The 20,768-nt window shown below is 43.2% G+C and overlaps 1 protein-coding gene across 1 annotated transcript in view; it reads right to left on the bottom strand.

The window, feature by feature from the left end:
• The window catches only part of LOC127011748 (uncharacterized), a 46,319-nt gene extending 26,339 nt beyond the window's left edge, over positions 1–19,980 (bottom strand). The window contains exon 1 of the mRNA XM_050889827.1: positions 19,918–19,980. The gene's annotated coding sequence lies outside the window, so the exon portion shown is untranslated. The remainder of the gene's footprint in view (positions 1–19,917) is intronic.
• Positions 19,981–20,768: the final 788 nt, after the last annotated feature.

Here is a 20,768-nt window from a genome sequence, read left to right as displayed (position 1 = left end):
CGTTATTCGAGGCGCGCTTTAATTCCTACGAAAGTATTGATTAGGGATAAGTTCGGAATATTTCAGCCAGCCAGAGCTTTGCTTGATTCAGGCTCTAAAATAAATTTCATCCCTGAAGAGTTGGCGAAGCTCCTTCAGCTCAGATTCGAGAGACAGAAGTATGACATTTCTGGCATAGGCGATGTCAGAACGCAGATGAGAATCTCGGTCTCAACAACTATTCGATCACGATTATCTGTAAATGAATGGTATCTACAATTCGCTGTAGCCAAGACAATATCGCTTAATCAACCATAGCGATTCGTTGACCCTTCACAATGGAACAAACCTCAGAGATTGACCTTGCAGATCCAGGCTTCTACATCCTTCACCGTATTAAGCTAATTATTATCAGCACACAAGAGTTTTTTGATTTACTTTCAAAAAAAAATTTCTTTGGGCGCAGGCTCAATACGTGGTCAATACTGCACGTGGTTGGATCGTTGGCGGAAAGGTTTCTGATATTCAGCAATCTCAAGTCGTAACATGCAACATAGCACGTTCTACGGAGCTGCAAGGTGCGTTAAAAAGGTTTGATTCGAAAGATCAATGTTTCACCGCAGAAGGACAGGAATGCGAACGGCATTTTGTGGCAAATACAAGGTTTCTCACATTTGGAAGGGTCCAAGTTTGCTTGCCATTTAAGCAGAATTCTTATATGTTAGGCAAATCTTTTGAAATTGCCAAATCCCGGTTTTTGCAAAGTGAACGGAGGTTGAGCTGCAACCCGTTGTTAAAGGAGGTGTACGTTCAATTCATGAGGAAATTCATAGATTTGAATCACTTGCAATTGGCTTTTGATTTCGACTGTCAAAAGACACATTATGTAATCCCGCATTTTGCAGTCCTTAGATCAGATAGCACGACTACCAAGCTGCGTGCTGTGTTCGATGCATCGTGCAAAGCAACGTCGAACCTTTCTCTGAATGGGTTGTTGATGATTGGGCCAAGCATCCAGCAGAATCTTATCTTAACACTTCTTGCCTTTCGCTTACATCATCATGCACTTGTAGGAGATATCTGCAAGATGTATCGCCAGTTTAAAGTATCACCAGACGATCGTATGTATCAACTTGTTCTCAGGAGAGAATCCTCAGCTGCGCCTTTGTGACGAAGAGCTTCATCTTAAGGCAGCAGAGGTCACCAGCATACTTTCTTAGGCTAGATTACAGCTTGCAAAGTGGAACACAAGCAAAATAGAAGGCAACGGAGCAGAGTTTCAATTCAAGGTTGATACCAAAGATGTAACGAAGACTTTGGGCATGTCGTGGCAACCAAAACTAGATGTGTTTTGTTTCAGGTTTACCCTACCTACAATCTCTGTCATTACCAAGCGGAGCATCGTTTTACTTGTAGCTCACCTGTATGCTAATCATCGCCAAGTCTAAAGTGGCCCCAATAACGGCAATTACATTAACGCGGCTAGAATTGTGCGCCGTATATTTATTGTGTCAAACATGTGTCAAGATTAAGCATAAATTCGAAAATATATTGAAAATATTTTCTTTTGGTCAGATTTAAGAATAGTTTTACAGTGGCTTACCATGCACTCATCCAGGTTAAACAGTTTCGTCGCCAACCGGATTTCTGAGATGCAATTAACCACATCACTTGGAGGCACGTTCCGAGCGAGGACAATCCCGCGGACATAGAGCCAAGCTTCTTACGTCACCAAATTCTCAGGGACACCAATGAAGATTTGGAGCTGCGTAAAGCAACAGTCCTCACATGTACCGATAGTGGTAGCAAAGAAGATATATTCGACTACGTTATCAACAAAATCTCATCCTATCGGCGCATTTTGCGAATCATAGCTTTTGTGTTGCGCGTCTTCAACAGAATCAAGGTCAAACGGAAAATTAACATAGTCGATGTAATTCATACACCAGCAACTGAATTGCAATACGCGTTCAAGCACATCGTATCACATATTCAGCAGAAGACCTTTTTCAACGAAATTCAGCAGCTAAAGGAAAACCAGATTTTAAAACCCGAATTTCAAAAACTAAATCCGTTTCTAGCAGCGACTGACGAAGCAAACGGTTCGATAACACTAATACGTGTAGGAGGCCGCTTAGCCAAGGCGCCCATTTCACTCGATGCCAAATTTCCAGTTTTTCTACGAAAGAATCATTGCTTCACATTGACCAAAGGCTCTCATTGGAATCCTGCGACTTTAAGCTTGGATTGTAAACGCCCGAGAAATCGCTCGAAAGATTGTACGGCGCTGCACACACTGTTACCATTACAATCCTCGTTTAATGGAATAAATAATGGGATCACTTCCAGTTGATCGCTTTCATTCACAACGACATTTTTTTGTAACTGGAGTCGACCTATGTGGACCATTTTCCACATCATACCGCATTCGAAGCAAGGTGCCATATAAAACATACATGGCCGTGTTTATATGCTTTCCGTCAAAAGCTATCCACATAGAACTTATTCTCGAGCTATCTACTAATAATTTTATTCTCTGTTTAAAGCGCTTTGTCAGTCGCAGAGGCATCCCACTACGCATTTATTGTGACAATGCAACTAATTTCGTCATTGCACGATCGCAGCATCAGCTGTTCGACGAAGCCAACACATTCAATGTGCAGAAGTTTAGCAGGATCGTGGGATTCAAGTTCAAATTCATCCCTCCGCATGCTTCCCATTTTGGCGGCTTCTGGGAGGTCGCAGTAAAGTCCACGAAGAGCCTAATGATAAAAAACTTGGGCAACACTCAGGGCCGTAGCTAGAGCCTCGGGGGCCCTGGGGCAACAAGTAAAATTGGGGCCCCCTATACGGAAAACTTTTGTCAAATTTTAAAGTACGCTTAGGGTTGTCTATGTGTGAAACGTTTGAATTTCCCGCGCCTATAGTGGTCGCGAACACTGTTCGATACCTCGATTGACGCGAATCAGCTGCTCAATTGAGGTGCTATGGACAAACAATAGTATCAGACAATTGTATAATTATTCTGCGTACAATTATATAATTGTTAACTTGCGCGATGAAACGTATCTATCCCAGCGCAGCGAAAAAAAGAGAGGCAAAACGAAAGAAAGAGAATGAAGCAAAAAAGATTTCCGGGAAATTCGTTAATTGGTTATCATCCACGCCTGCATCGTCTCTTGATACGAGAACTGTTCAAGGTATGTGAAGGCGTGCAAACATTTTTTTCAAATACTTTCAACAATTTGATGAACCCTTCGCATAATAAAAAAGACTCATCAAATATAGGTTACATAAGTGTGAGGTAGAAAAAAAAGAAAACATTTTATTGATATATAAATAAAAAAATTGAGACAGTGAAATAATCAATCAATTAATCCTATAATTCATCCCAAAATAGTCCCGTTGGAATAAAGAAATAATTCAAATATTCCATAAATTATGAATGATCCAGGCTGACATTATAAAATTAATTCTTTATACGGAATTCTTAGAACCTGAAGCGAGTACATCAACTCGGAATCTATCGCCATTGGCCACAGAACCACAACCACTGCCAGAATCATCCCAAAATGAAAGGGATTGCGAGGTTCCTTCGTTCGATGCGAGTAGCGCGAGCGCTACAACAGGAACAGATTCACTTCCTCCTATCAGTGCAAAAACAGGGAACACTTTTCCTGACGTCATTACGGACCCAATCATCAAACACGCTATTATTTCGTCTGGCCCAAAACAACCTCCGGGTCCTTTTCCAAAAGATAAAAAACAGGACGGACGCCTTTTCTCGAAAAATTTTTACTTTTCCACCGCAAAGTCAGGACTTCAACTGAGAAGAAATTGGTTATGCTATTCGACTGAGCATGACCGTGTGTACTGTCAACCCTGTTGGCTTTTTCCTGAGAAAATGACAAGCGGAAGTCAAAATGTTTGGGTAACAGAATTTCGTGATTGGAAACATCTTTCAGAAAGCATCAAGCTCCATGAAAATTCCCAGTCCCACGCTTTGTCGTGCGTTGTTTACGAGCAGTGGCAAAAACACGGTACATTGAATGAGGTTCTTGAAAAGGATTTGAAGAAAAATCATAATTTTTGGCGCAAGGTACTCGAAAGAGTTTTAGATGTCACGTTGATGCTTGCCACGTGCAATTTAGCTTTTCGAGGACACAGTCACAAATTCTCAGATAGTAATAAGGGAAAATTTCTTATCTGTAATAGAATTATTAGCAAAATACGACCCTGTCTTAAAAAAACTATTGGAGATGCCTGATCAATCCGTATGATACTTGAGCCTTTGTATTCAAAAACTCATTGCTCTTCTTGCTAAACAAGTTAATGATTCCATTGTTTCTGAGTTGCAAGAAGCTCTTTTTTTCTCGGTGATTATGGACACAACTCAAGATAGTAGCAAGATAGATCAATTGAGCGAAGTTTTTCGTTATGTTAAAGTTGTGTCCGATGAGAGAGAAAAACCGTCCAAATTAGAAATTTTTGAAACTTTTACATCTTTCACTGAAGTAAGAGATCAATCTGCTGACGGCCTTTTTGCGGCGTGCAAAGCGAGAAAGCGGCGTTTTTAATGGTATTTACCAAATGAGATACTGAGATATGTTGAAATAAAGCGAAAACATGTTGTTTTGTACATTATCTAATAAAACTGTAAAAAATTCAGAATTTTTTTATTTTGTTAGACTTTTGTGATCCATTTAAAGCACATTCAGAAAGTCCGAAAGCCATGGTAAGGCTTTTTCAGAACTCAAAAAGTGGTCGATAAGAAGGGGCCCCGGCGGGGCCCCTTCCCTTCGGGGGCCCTGGAGCACCGCCCCACCTGCCCCATGCTAGCTACGGCCCTGGCAACGCTGGACTAACGTAGGAGGAGCTTCAAACGATTGCAATCGAGTCGGAGGCAATCTTAAACTCAAGACCAATGGCGCCCCTCTCCGAAGACCCAAACGATGGAGAGGCGCTTAGCCCAGCGCGCTTTTTGATTGGGTCCTCTTTGATGTCCGTACCGGAGCCTTCAATTGACGAGAACAGACCATCTTATATTACGAGGTGGCAGCGCGTAACGTACTTGAAGCAACAGTTCTGGGAGCTATGGCGGCCTGATTATTTACACACGCTTCAGGTGCGCTCCAAATGGCTCAAACTCAATGCCAACATTCGAATTGGACAAATGGTAGACTTTGTCTAGGCTGCTTAATAATTTTAATTCTTTGCCAACTTGTTCTACTTATTTACCCCACCAACAGCGTTACGGACGACGCGCGCTTCAGGCATATATATATTTTTGTGTTTAAGTGAATTGGTATTCTTAAGAGTAGTGCACGTATTTACATATATATCCAATATAATATTTTGCAAGTCCCAGGATCCGGAGAGTCGAGATCTCATCACACAGGATTTAAAAGGGGGTAAGTTTGTCGGAACTGGGTTCCATTCTTGAAGCATACATATATATAAATATATGTGCATCCAATATAATATTTTGCAAGACCCAGGATCTGGAGAGTCGAGATCTCATCACACAGGATTTAAAAGGAAGTAAGTTTGTCGGAACCCGGTTCCATTCCTGAAGCATACATATATATAAATATTTGTGCATTCCAAACAGTTTTTTTTTATAGGCTTTTATTAATATTTCAGCGGCGAGTATCAGCCTTGTTGTTGTACGTACCCTTTCAAAAGCACTCTGAGCGACGTTTGTAGTCGTTAATGTTCAGCGTTTTGCTAATGTACGCACCTTGTGGGTGATAAATTCGATACTCTCCGCTAATAAAAATAATTGTCAAGTAGAATTAGAAACCATGGTGAACTAGAATTTTAACATGTGCTGATGTAAGAAGTGGAGTAGGTCAAGATCAATGACATTATTCGAAAGGCGAAAGAAAAACCTTGACAATAGGGGATCGTATTGCGCGGCCCGGGAAGATCGATTGGCACACGAATGTGTGAAGGGGAGGGAATATGGCCGAAACACAGCCCGATCGTTTTGCGATCAAGCGACAGCTGAGCTTGTGGGGCAGTGTGGACTGACGAAATTTACGCTCTAATATTATTTTTCCAGGCACTTCAAATATTTATTATTGTTATGTTGGAGAGGAGAGAGGCTTACCAAGATCCCACGACTCGAATAAGACGAAGCTTATGCCGGCATAAATGGTGCTCGAACATCGGACGCCTCTCCTTCGGCCCAAATTTGTTTTTTTTGCAGGACTCAGGCACTAATATGCCTACGTAACACAACCTATACCTTATCACCATTAAGTTAAGCCAAAGCGAAACACGCAAGAGAATTATATACTGGCCGGTATAAGTATTTTGACGAAACCATAGTTAGATATACGTGTTCAGTCTACTGCTTGTCCCGATAGTTTTAGAGCAATCGCTTATATAAACCTGTGTAGGCCGAGAGCATAGAAAAAGGAACGAAGAATGAGAGGCAACAGTCTGCACGGTCGAACAACGCTGAATGCACACTTGTACATTTGAAATCAGAATAATTATAACGCTTTGAATTTATACTTTTGTGTTTGCCTTTGCCGGGGCACCTTTCTTACAATGACCCCTCGTTGTCGGTGTCTAAATTTGCGGGTGCGTGTGTGGACTTGCCAGGCTATTTGCGATGATGTCGATGCTAAGCGCGGTAAATGTTTGCCTAGCTGTCTTCCGCCGCGTTCCAGCCTTGAACGGGGATTCGCAGCACTTGTTAAGGTATTCCGTAGCATCGAAGCTGCTCAAGGAGACCCACAACGCTTGGGAGCACCAACAAGGCAGCTCTTTAACAGCCATCTTATAGGGATTTGGAATCATTTCTGAACGACCGGCTTTTCATGTTGGATGCGATTGAGAATCGAAACTCGTCGTACGACTCTAATACTGGCCCAGGTTCAACAGACCCGAGTGCGAGTGCATAATACACAGAAGCACTCAAGGCGTTCAAATAAACTTTGTTATCATTGTGGCGGCGAACACATCCTGCGTCGATGTCCATCGTTCTTGGCGCTGGACTGTTGCAAGTGCAAGAATTAGGCTAAATTATGCGTCAATTGCTTGATATTAAATTGTATTGAAAGTCGCATGCTCTGTCTCGCTGCACCAGCAACCAGAGCTTCCAAGTTTTCGGTCAGCGTTGCTACATTTCCCGGTTCCGGCTCAGAATCAGCATTCGAACCAAGCTTAATCGCATACACCGCAGTTTGTGACGCCGGCAGTGTTTGCACACAACATGCAGTCTAGGTCGGATCAAAATCCACACGCATCTTACACATGTCATTCGGCGATGTCATCCAATTTTTCTTCGAAAAATGTACTTCTACGGCTCGTATTCTGGTGCGAAGCCCGACCAACGGGTCGGCTCCTAAAAGATTGTATTGTCCGACGAGCCCATAGCTCAAGATACACGTTTTGGATGGATACTATCTGGACGAGCAGAAGGAGTTGGAAAATCTTTCAAAGTACTCTGTCATCGAGTAACTTTGGACACGGAGTCATTGCTCAAGCGATTTTAAGAAGTCAAGTCAGTTCCTGATCGCTCTGCAAAACCGGAGGAAATGTGGCGCGAAAAATGTTTCCAGGAAACTCATGCGCGTCGAACGAATGGCCGCTACGTAATACGATTGCCCTTTAAGACATATTTCGATTCAACAATGGTATTGGAGAGATATCATTAAATGGCGCTAAATCGGAGGGGTGCAAACAATTTTTGGAGGAGATCGTGGAGTACTTGAGCAATCTGCTTGCGCCTACTGTGCGCAGTGAGAGCAGTCAAGTGAAGCGCAGACCAAAAAAAGAATCGTGTTCGATGCCTCCTCAAGAACTAGTAACGGGAGATAATTGAACGACATACTTTGTATAGTGCCCACTTTGGAGAACGACATATCATCGGTTATATTCAATTGGGGGAAATATCGTTTTGCTTTCACGGCGGTTATACAGAAGATGTATTGCTATATAGACGTTCACCCAGAATACGCGCAGTATTAGCGGATTTTAATGTTTATGAGTTATCGACATTGACCTTTGAGACGGCTTCAACGCCGTTCACAGGTATCAGAGTTATTCAACAGCTGGATGATGCAGGATGAGCAGCTTCTATTCCCTAAAGAGGATTAGGTGCTGAGGAAGCAGAGGCTACTACAGATCCTATACAGGCTTTCGGAATGTGTTGGCTCATAAATGCGGACTGTTTTAAGTACCAGATCAACTTCGAGATTCCAGTCACCTCCGCAAAGAGGTAATCTTATTCAGTATAGGAAGCAGATGGCACGTATACGGTTCTGGACTGGGACGAAACGGTTCCTGATAATATCGTACAGCGATGGCGAGTATTTCGAGACAACTTGCCGAGATGAGCACCCCATCTTCAATATCCTCAACGCAGCTGCATGCGTTTAGCGACGGATCTTCCACATCTTATGTAGCTGCTGTGTACCTAAGGGTAGAGTATAAGAATGGAACTCTGTTCGAGGTACAGTTAGGGGCTTTGCGGGAGTAACCCTTGATTTTGCAGCCATCAGATTCATCTCTGAAATCAAAGGTTACTCCCCCGAAGCCGCCGTCGTGCGGATCGTAGAGTGCGAATCGTCCGCAGCCGAATTGTCTATTGAATTTGTCGCCGATATTAGATGAAGGCATCTTGCGGGTGAGGGGACGACCTCGCCATTCAAGTTTGTCGCACAAACGTCGTTATCCTATAATCCTGCCAAGCTCTCATCATTTCACCGAATTAGTAATACGTCACTCGCAATATCTAACGCGTCAGCCCCGACAGAAGAGCAATCAGTTCGAATGGTTAAACAGAAATGCGTTCGCTGTTTCAGAACGCGACTAGCTACTACGGTCAGCTTATGGGAAACTTACCCGTTCATCAAGTAAGCCCGCCTAGTCGACCATTCATTGCCACTGGTGTCGACTACAAAGGCGTGATGGAGATCAAAGCAGCACGTCTAAGAGGCACTAGTTTTTAAAAACTGTGAGGAGTCGTTTGACCCCTCACAAATAGCGCCCACAACATCGGCCGCCAGCGCCAACAACATCGGCAGCCAGCGTCGCTGACAACAACAGCAGCCAGCGCCGCCAACAACATCAGCAGCCAGCGACAACAACATCGGCCGCCAGCTCCAACAACAACGCCAGCCAGCGACAACAACAACAGCAGCCAGCAACAACAACAACAGCAGCTAGCGACAACAATAACGCCCAAAGGCGTCGCCAGCAACAACAACAACAGCGGCTAACAACGCAAACAAAACCCTCGCGAATAACATTGTAAAAAAAAAACTTTGTACAGTGCATTTAATATATAACTTAGCCAATAACCATAAGATTTGTAGTTATATTAGTAACCAAGAATTATCTAAGCTATGCTTTCCCCCTCCGCTCTCATATCAGCAGTAGCCACACACACACACACACACCAGGAGAGCAACGAAATATTCACCACGAAAAGTGCAGCGCCGCACAGGAGCAAGCGAGAGAGGACATGCGATCGAGGAGGAAAACAACCCCCGAAAATTGGCACGCGTCAAGGGAGGAGCTAGAGAAAAGGAGTACCGAAACATCGACAAGTGGAAAAAACCCAGAGCAGCCGAAAACTTGAACTAAACGCGGCGGCAAAACTTGACTAGGTCTCTTTGGGAAAACGCAGCGCACCGGACCAGACGTACGAGCTAAATATGGCCTAAAGACCCATCTGGGTACAGGGAGTTTGAAAATTTTCGGTTCAGTCACTTAGAGGCGAAATTTTTAAGTTGGAACGTAGGGAGAGTCATATATCAAGGGTCCCAAAATTTCTAGGACAGAAAACAGGGAAATATCTATATATTTAAAAATATACCCACGCATCGAACATAACCTCTCACACGATCAGGAGTCGAGCAGGCAACGGATCACATCGGTGGGGGGCTTCTCATATAACCATCGCCGAGTCAACACGTGTATCGGCAGCTCTCTAAAACATCGTCGTGGAAAAATGTAAAACTACATCGTCGTCGAACAAAATTCAATCACCGTCGAGATAAATTTAGGAATTAAATCGTCAATAATTCAATAAATTCTTGGTGACAAATAAAATAAAATTTTCAATGAAGATTTTAACCAGTTCGAACATCGTTTGACCCTCGTCCAAGATTTTCTCTCGTCCTATCGAAACTTTTCCTGTCGTTTGCCAGTCAACTATTATTTCACAGCAATATGGGCGCGTGTTGGATTTCGTATCTTCGGAAGCGGGAATTGGAGGCGATTCTGAAGGAGTTTTCCTTGGAAGCAACCGGAACAGTTGAGGAAATGAGGAGCCGGCTGGCTGCCCATAACCTTCATCCAATACCTCGAGGAACGAGCCACCGCATACGAAGTTGACGTGGAGAAGATGCCGCAGCTGAGCACTGGTTTCGAACAAGACAGCTGCTAGGAAAATCTTGGACGAACTTCAAGAAGGCGTTTCTTGACTTCTTTCTGCCACCCAGGTACTCTCAGCGACTCGAGGATGAGATCCACACCAGAGATCAGCGTCGGGAATAGACTTTCCAACAATACCTAGTCAACATCAGACTCATAATGCACAGAGCGGGGTATAATGCGTAGCAGGAGTTGGACCGGATCTATGAAAATCTCCAACCGGAGTATCAGATGTACGCAAGAAGGCACGACTTCACCACTTTGAAGCAACTTACCACTTTAGCGGTAAACTACGAGGTCACCTGCGATCGGAGCACAGGAAGCCATGCCAGAATGTTGGCCGAACTACAGCCAGCGCCGAGAAGGAACGAGTACGAGATCCCAGCGTATGCAGGAGCATCACCAACAGGTCGACAAAATTTCTCACGACCAGCCAGATGACCACCCACCCCAGCCACAGTTTCACAATCGGTTCCTCGAGTGGGGAACATGTCAATGGTGCCGAATTTCAGTCTTGCTTGCAGGAATTGTTCCTAGGAGGGTCACCCGTCAGCTACATGTCGCAATCCCAGAGTCCTTTTCTGTTGGGATTGTGGTCGCAGAGGAGTACGCACTCTCGAGTGTTGCCGTCGTAACCAGCCGGGAAACGAGAGGAGTCTTCGCCCCATCGGGGAGCGGTCGGAGACTGCCTACAGGAATCCCCGGAATTAGGAGAAATCTTACAGGTTCAGTCGAGCAGAATCATCGCGCAGGTGCAAATCGAGGGTCAGGAGTTTACCGCTACTATAGACACCGCAGCTACCAGAAGCTTCGTGAACGAACGAGTTGTTCAACGTGTAGGGACGCCACATAACGTACGGTCGGTACACACTCATGTCAGCCTGGCGGAAGGCTCACGCAAGGAGATAACCAAGTCTCTGGCAGCCAAAGTCCGGTTGGACCAACGTTGGGTCACCTTTCCACTGCTAGTTTTCCCCTCGATCATGAAAGACGTGCTGTTGGGCATGGACTTCCTCTGTGGCGTGTCCGCCACTCTCCAATGCGGTCGCGCTTCGTTGCAGCTGTACCCTCTCCTAATAAGCAGCCCCACCAACGACTTAGCTATGCCTCCTCTCTTGACAAACGCGTTCACTCCAGCAAACAACGATCCAGATAACGAGGTGCAAGTCACCCCGACCAGCAGTATTTTAGGGCCTCGAGACGACAACGCCGTGCACAAAATTCCGTTTCGACGGATTCTGCCAGACCAGGGTACACACCTGACGCTGGAGGAGCACTAGCGTAATCACAGCAAACACCGAGCGAGGAAAATTAGAATCCTGGGTAAACAAATTCCTACAGGAAGAATCCCGCGATGCAGAGGATTATCGATGAGCAGGTCGACGAACTGCTACGCAACGACTGTATAGAGCCTTCACGGAGCCCCCACAGCGCCCCTATTGTAATCGTGGGCAAATCTGGAGAAATGCGACTATGTGTAGATTTTCGACAACTGAATGGCCATTCTATTTCAGATGCATACCCGCTGCCAAGGATAACACATATCTTGGAGCGTCTGCGCCATACCAAGTACATATCGACGCTCGATTTGAAGAGCGGATATTGGCAAATTCCTGAAGCCGAGTCCAAGGAGAAGAACGAGTCATCGCATTCGCCAGCAGACGCCTCATCGGCGCCGAGGAGAACTACTCCGCCACAGAAAAGGAGTGTCTGGCTATGGGCCATCAGGAAACTCAGATGCTACTTGGAAGGTTATCGATTCGAGGTGAAAACGGACCACCTCGCCTTGAAGTGGCTCAACTCGATTGATAATCCCACCGGCCGCATAGCGCGCTGGGCGTTGGAACTGCAGCAGTACCAGTTTGACGTCACCTATCGACGCGGGAGCCAGAACATTGTTGCAGATGCACTTTCTCGACAGCCTTTGGAAGTACTTCAGATGATCCAGGAGGATAAGCCGGGATGCACATGGAATCAGCGGATGCTGAAACTCGTTCAGGACAAGCCTGAAAATTACCTGGACTACGCGTACGAGAACCAACAGCTATATCGGCATAGAGGATCCCGCCCTGACGGCTTGTTCTGGAAACTGTGCGTGCCCAAGGAACACCGACAGCGAGTACTGTCGGAATGCCATGACCAGCCCACGGCAGGACACCTCGGAATCAGGAAGACAACCACCCGGATCGCCCAGAGATAATACTGGCCGGGAGATCCAACATACATCACCTTATACTCCGCAGCAGAACCCGACAGAAAGGGCCAATCGCACCATTAAAACGATGGTCGCCCAGTATATCGAGGAAAAGCAGACGACGTGGGACAAACTTCTGCCCGAACTGAATCTGGCAAATAACAGCAGCATCTCAGACTCAACCGGATTCAGTCCAGCGTTCATCGTCCAATGCAGAGGGCCACGTCTCCCAGGGGCCTTGTACGATGAAGTGACTCCAGGACCAAGCCAAGCGCCACGTTCACCCGAAGCGAAAGCGGAATAGCTACGGGATATTTTCAGTCCAGCGTTCATCGTCCAAGGAAGAGAGCCACGTCTCCCAGGGGCCTTGAACGATGAAGTGACTCCAGGACCAAGCCAAGCGCCACGTTCACCCGAAGCGAAAGCGGAATTGCTACGGGACATTTTCAAGGTAGTACAGGAGAACACTCAGAGAGCTTCGTTGGAGCAGCGGAAGCATTACGATCTCAGGCGACGTGCGTGGAGACCGACCTTAGGATCGCTGGTCTTCGTAAAACAGCATCATTTGTCCAGGGCAGCGGATAACTTTGCCGCTAAGCTAGCACCCAAGTACGAAGGCCCGTACAAAGTAATTAAGTTATTTTCTCTCACCATAGTGCGCTTGCAACACACCCAGAGCCGGCAACGCAGAACGGCATCTCCTAAAGATTTGAAGGAATTAGTCAACCAGCTAGAAACCTAGAATCTTGTACCCAGACGACTGGACGACAACGAAGACATTCAGATGACAGAGCAAGTTTGGCGATCGATTGACGCTAAAAACCCGTAGCAGAACAACAGCAACAGCAGAGCAGCAGAGAAACCAAGGATACCCGCATCAAGGCGGAAGCAGCAGAGAAAGCAAGGATACCCGCATGAAGGCGGAAGCAGCAGAGAAACCAAGGAATACCCGCATCAAGGCGGAAGCAACGGAGAAGCCAGCACGAAGAAATGTACACATCAAGACGAGAACAGCAGAGAAGCATCCAAGGATACCCGCAGACGACGGAAGCATACACGAAGATAGTAGCGCAGCAGCAGCGCCAGAAGTCCGTAGGAAGACGGCACATTAGCAACGAACTTGCCACAAACAAGCCAACGAGTGACGCTCGATCTGGCCGAGGCGAGAGCCAACCAGGAACACTGCGACAGGAGCCAATGTTTGAGTCAGAGGGGCCACTTGGAGGAGGGTGCGCCTTCCCAACGTTCCACTTCCCTAGTGGGAACTCAACGCTCCCAGTGCCACTGTAGAGAACCTTTTGTTTTCCCCAGGATTACTAACTAAACAATTAAAACCCAGTTAGTAATCGTTAAAACAAAGCACTAATACCCTTTGTTCTCCCCTACAGACATGGCTTCGGACAACCCGTCTCACCTGTGGCGCATGGCGACGCAACCCACGGCCACCTTAGAAGACGCGGGCCCGAACGGGGTCGTCATTGACTATCCGGCAGAGGAATTCCGGGTACACATCACAAAAAAAAAAAAAACCGACCGGATCACCATTTTTTTAAACGCCCCCCGAAGTAGGAGGGGGATGTGAGGAGTCGTTTGACCCCTTACAAATAGCGCCCACAACATCGGCCGCCAGCGCCAACAACATCGGCAGCCAGCGTCGCTGAAAACAACAGCAGCCAGCGCCGCCAAGGGAAGACCGAGAGAAAAAGAGTACCGAAACTTCGACAAGTGGAAAAAACCCAGAGCAGCCGAAAACTTGAACAAAACGCGGCGGCAAAGCTTGAATCTGTGACTTTGAAAACGCGACGCACCGGACCGGAAGTGCGAGCAGGGCTCTTTGGGAAAACGCAGCGCACCGGACCAGAAGTGCGAGCAGGGCTCTTTGGGAAAACGCAGCGCACCGGACCAGAAGTGCGAGCAGGGTTCTTTTGGAAAACGCGGTGCACCGGACCAGAAGTGCGAGGAGTCACTTTGCAAAGGCGGCGAACGGGATCACGAGAAGCGGGTCTCTTGCAAAGGCGGCGCACGGGATCAGAAGTGGACAACAGTCGAGTGACTGGTGCCAAGTGACCCCGGAAGGAGTTTACCTAGACGACCTCGAGGAGAGTGTGACGGCCCAGGACCAGCGGCGGAGCACCCGGAGTCACGCGTGTGTGTGTGCGTGAGAGCGAGACGGGTGAGTGAGTGGAGTGAACCGCATTTTGGCCAGCGAGGGTCCCGTGCAATGAGAAACTTCTCGAAGGCCTCGATGCGGCTTCTCCCGGAGTAGGCTAGAAATTATAAACCATGACCTAACCTAACCCGTTAGCCTGCGAGCACTGAGAAAAACATGAACCAAGGAATAAAAATGCTCTAATAAATATAAAATATTTCTCGCCTGATTTTAATACAACTCGTAGGAAAAGAATCCAATCAAGCTGGCCACGCATAAATATAGATATTCTAAGACAAATGCCTAGATTTTAGGCCATAAATTCTGCCCTAGGGAAAAGTTATCTCCATAATCGATCCCCTCTTTCTCGGCCTTCTCGTAGCGAATGCTATGAGCCAGGCCCAAATGCGCGTTACCGCTGACCCTTTTCACTCTGCTACAGACACCGAATAAAAGATTTCTCTCACTCCGTACCCCGGTGGCTGGCACTCTACATCTCACGCCAGCAAACCGATTTTCGTCCTAGACCTTTTTGTCCCATATCTTTACAAATATTTTCGGTAAAGAGACCCTGGCGGGACTGAGTATATCCCAGCCTACGAGACTTTTTTACAAAACTGATCGACGGCTTACGTCCTCATCAAGGTCGACCGGTTCCCCCCCGTCGCAATGGTTGCTAATTATTAGTCTTAAATTTGTTTTGAAAAATTTTTGAATTTAAAATTATTTTTCGCTACAAATTATGATTTCAGAACTTTTGTTTGTTAAAGGTGCGGTCGTCCCTATTTTTTATTTCATTATCACTATGAACGGCAGTCCTCGTAGTGATGAAGCGCACCAGAAGGGTCCTTCAGATTACTCAACTTTTGACGTACGGTTTTGCTGTAAAAAGTACCGTTCTAAAGTTATTCATAAAACAAGAAAGTACGTTGTATACCCTTGCAGTTATAAGAAATATTCAACTTTAGTAACACCATGTGAAATTTTTAAGGATTGTTGCTGACTTCAGTGATATTAAAACAAAAATTATTTTTTTGATATCTATAAGTTAGAGTAGTCCGATTTTTATTTAATTGAATTCGAAATTCTTAAAAATATAAAAAATTATAATTCCAATATTATAAGATAATATGTCAAAAAGCCTCAAAGCTATAATTTGTTTCATATTAATTTCCCACCAATTTCCAATAATTTTATGAATTCCGACTAATTTTTCGATCGTTCCTACGACAGCTATATGATATAGTCGTCCGATTTGGATAAAATTTAATTCTAAATTCAAAACCAAATAAAAAATGTTATTTCCAAGCGTAGGAAGTTATATGTTAAAGAACACCAAAGATATAATTTTTTTTAAATTTTTTCCCCGATACTTCCTATGGGAGCTACAAGATATAGTTGTCCGATCCGGCTGGTTCCGACTTACTTACTACTACCTGCAATAGAAATAAGACTTTAGGGAAGTTTCAGCCCGATAGCTTTAAAACGGAGAGACTAGTGTGCATAGAAACGGACTGATCAGCGTCACTAGGCGAGTCGATTTAGCCATGTCAGTCCGCCTGTTCTTCCGTTTCTACGCAAACTTAAATCATTATACCCCCTGCTAAAAATAGTAAGAAACCATCGGGGAGGTATCCAAGCAGCCGCAAAACATTGATGTGCGTTTTACCGGTTTTTCATTTTTACGATTTTACCTAATTGGCTGAACAGATAAGGAAAAAGTACTGTATTCGGGAAAACCTGCTCTTTTAGTTGATACTAAAAAAAACTTTAGAAAGTTTTAGTTCAACCACTTTTAAAACCACGTAAAGTGAATTGAAAAATGCCGAATTCTTTTGTTTTTGCTCAATTTTTTTAGGTTTAACTAAAAGCTAGACTATTAAAAATAAAACATTTTTTAATTATTTTGTTTTGGGAAGAAATAGCGAACCGCATCTTTCCCGCCGCAAGGCGACACGTTTGTACCAGGTACAAGACCATATTTAATATTAAAAAAAAATTAGAAGACTGTTGAAATATAAAACAATGAAACCTGAATGTTTATTTTTAATCGAATATTTTTTTTTGTTTCCGAAAAATTTGAGAACAAGTCGTTTATGAGGTTTTTAAAGCAGGCTTCCCTCTTAAATAATATGAAAATAACAAATTCACTTACACATTTTATCAGCGAGATTGGTCAAGCCGTTCTCTTATCTCTCACTGTTCTGTTATGGCCCTGTTCTAAAACATATCGTGAATTTTCGAAAAATCATACTCTTGCTAGATGGCCATTCAAAATCGATACCGTTCAAGATGGCAGAACATCTATAAGAGTTGTATTAATTAGTTAAAGTACATATGTGTTATGTAGCTGGTTGATCCTGCGTGATGTTTCGGGTTTTCCTAGTCTACCTCATTGGGGGCTCTGCTAAAATAATAGTTAGTTAGTAGCTACTGGTCATGCCCATATTCAAAAAGCTTTTTTGTTTGGATTTTCTCTAGGACTTACACTATTCTGCAGATTTAGCCTGTTGTGATATTTTTAAGTCCCACAATAATGGGTAAAACCTTGGCTTCCTTTCTAATCTGTAGTGACTTTCTAGAGGCGTCTTTGCGTCTTAGCTAATTCTGCACACACACAGCAAGTAATAAAATGTATTCTTTGGTTCGTGGCCGACGGCTTCCTTCGAAATAAAACCCTAATACTCACATTGACAAAAACCGCGAGGTTAAAAGTAATTAGATGAGCTAAGGAAATAGCAGAAAAAATACCAGGTATGTGTATTCTGGGTAAACTTTTAAATCTTCTGGCACACCTCACATATTTCGACAAATGTAACTCTTAGTCGATCTTCACTCGCTAAATTTGGTACTTCTTAAGCTCCTCCGAGTACTATGGTTGTTGGATTTTGAAAAAACATCGCATTGATGATATTTGCTGTGTAAAAAATATCACTCAATGATATTAATGAATATAAAAATCGATATATCGAGTATTTTTGATATATTTTATTATTCAGCTAAAATTTAATAAGGGTTTCCTGATGCTGTAAATTTGTATAATAAAAAAATAAATTGTAATATTTGATTTCATCCGCCTTGAACTGCAAATAAGAGCTATTTGTGAAGCAATAGACTATTTTTTATTTAAAAAGTGAATTGAAAAAACAACTAATATTCATACCTTCTCTTAACAAATCAATAAATTAATTTGTTTTCTAATTAATTATAAAAAGCATTAAGTACGAATTCCATGAATTAATAAATAATACGCTTTTAAAATACGGCATGTAATGATATATGTATCCCGAACTTATTTTCACACCTTTCCTTCTTATTTTCTGGCTTAAGACATAAATCCTAAAATATCGAAAATATCAACTGAAAAATATCAATAACGACTCTTTTTGCCCAAATAACTTCACGATTGTTATATTTTTTTAAGAGGAAAAATATTGATATATTTCCGTCTCTGTCTGAACAGGATATAAAGATAATACTTAACTGTCGTGGTCACATTGGGCTGTAGAAAAAATTAGCGGTAACAATGGGAAATGATGGAAGCAAATTGAAAGGTTTAACTCCTGAAAAAACTGCCTATGAGTTTTGGAAGCTGTATAACAATGATGAAGGCTCAAGTCAACTTCTCTTGATTTTCCAAAGCAAAATGGCAAAGCAAGCAAGCAATGGAATGGGTCCAATGGAAAGGGCAAACAAAGTATAGTTTTTGGAAACAAGAAGACAATTGCTCACCAAATGTTTTCCCCTACAACCTAATGGTATATCGCCAACCGTACATATTAAAATATGTAGCTACCTGGGACCAGTCAGGACTAAAGAATCTTACTACGGAGAGGGTCAAGCATCTGAACAAGGTTTTGACCCATCTGACCCACCTTAAAAACTTCCTTCGCCTGCGAACAGTATTGTGTAAGTTAATATTTTTAATAGATAAAGCTTTGGCCAAAAAAAATTATTTGATTATTTTTTTCAGACCAATTTTTTGACATCTATATGTAAGAGTAGTCCGACTTTTGTTAAATTGAATTCGAAATTATTAAAAATATAAAAATGATATTCCCAATATTATAAGATAACTTGTCAAAAAGCCCCAAAACTAGAATTCTTTTTTTCATATTATTGTCCCACCAATTTTCCTTTCGTTCCTATGACATTTAAATTTTATTTATTAAAATGTTATTGATGTTATTTCCAAGCTTATAAGGTTATATGTTGTAAAACCCCAAAGATATATTTTTTTTATATTATCCGATTGTTTATATGGCAGCTTTATGATATAGTCGTCTGATTTTGATAAAATTTAATTCGAAATTTAGAACTAATTAAAAAATGTTATATCCAAGCGCAGGAGGTTATTTGTCAAAAAACACCAAAGATATAATTTTTGTACTTTATTTTACCACCAATTTTCCAGTCGTGCCTTTGGCAGCTATATGATATAGTCGTCTGATTTTGAAAAAATTTAATTCGAAATTCAAAACTAATTAAAAAATGGGTGTTCCAAGATTAGAAGGTTATATGTCAAAAAACACCGAAGAAATATTTTTTTTACAATTTTTTCCCCGATAGTTCCTATGGGAGCTGTTATATATTGTCAATCTCACATCTGTTTTGTATTTCTCCATTCTATACACCTTCTATGTAGTACTTTAAGAATCTGGAAACTTTGTAAGCTTCGCATACAATAAGCAGTCTGAAATAGAACTCAGGGCGTTTCTGGATAGAAACGCTTCTCCAGGGCAGGGTGATTCAAGCCACACGGGTGAATTATCTGCGTGTCCTCCGTTCTGCAAATTCGACAAAGACAATCAAAACTGGGAGTCTTACCTTGAACAGTTAACCCAGCATTTTAACGCGTATTCGGTTAGTGCAGAAATAAAGCAAAAGGCTTATTTGCTTTCGTGGTGTAGCATAAACATATTCGAACTATTAAAAAATCTGTTCGGGAGCAACAATTTGAACACGTACACATACATGCAACTCACAGACAAGTTAACGGAACATTTCACAACAAAACGACACGTTGTTGCTGCTCGCTATGAGTTTTTTAAGAGGGAGATGAAGCATTCAGAAACGCACAGAGAGTGGGTTGCCGATTTGCGCGGGATCGCTCGCGGGAATGCGAATTCGTCTGTAATGCCAACGGTTGTTCTTCTAACTATGTAAATGAAATGATTCGAGATCAGATCATAGTACATACACCATACGATGCCGTCCGTGTATCTGCTCTTCACAAGTCCCAGCCAACTCTTCTCTAGTTGCAGAAACCTATGAGACTACTACAAAAACGGTGGCAGCCTTCAAAGAAACAGTACCAAAGCAAGACCCAATATACGCAGTTCACACCTATAAAAAAAACATTCCTTGGTAGTTGTGAAAGTGATGCCAAATCAAACAAAAGTTCGATAAAATCATGCTCTGGTTGTGGACACAATCATGCCAGAAAGAAGTGCAAGTTTCGCGTATGTCACAAGTGCGGTAGAAAAGAACTTATAGCTGTTATATGCATGTCGAAGCAAGACATAAACAAATGGAAAATGCAAAAAAAGTCGAAAATCCGAAATCGAAAGGATTGAAGCTGTAAACAGTCTTACAGGTCAAGTCAAGTGTCAGCAGAACAAGATTCTTATAGATCTTGAAATACAAAGCAAAGTGATATCATTCCAAATGGATTCCGGAGCCACAGCGTCCGTGATCAACGCCACTACATACTCGCTGTTGAATAAGCCTTAATTACTCAAGTGTTCCCGAGTATAACATGCGTTTGGTCATACATCGCCGTTCCATCCAGCATCCAATGGATTAGCAGAGCGTTTCGTTCAAACGTTTAAGTTCTCAGTCAAGAAAAACCTCAAAGACGGTATACCAGTCCAAGTAGCAGTTACTAAATACCTTGCTTCTCACAGGTGCTTACAAATATTCCGCCCTCTTCAAAGAAACCACCACAACAACAAGAAGATGAACCGGTTACTCCGTCAACCGTTCCGCAACGTCATCCTGAACCTGAGCCACCCGAGAGCTCCACAACATCGAACCAACAACCAAGGAAAA

Source organism: Drosophila biarmipes, unplaced genomic scaffold (assembly GCF_025231255.1).
Source record: "Drosophila biarmipes strain raj3 unplaced genomic scaffold, RU_DBia_V1.1 ptg000008l, whole genome shotgun sequence".
In the NCBI taxonomy this organism is placed as follows: Eukaryota; Metazoa; Arthropoda; class Insecta; order Diptera; family Drosophilidae; genus Drosophila; species Drosophila biarmipes.
Note: the sequence above shows the minus strand (reverse complement) of the source record. Positions and strands in the feature narration are given on the sequence as shown.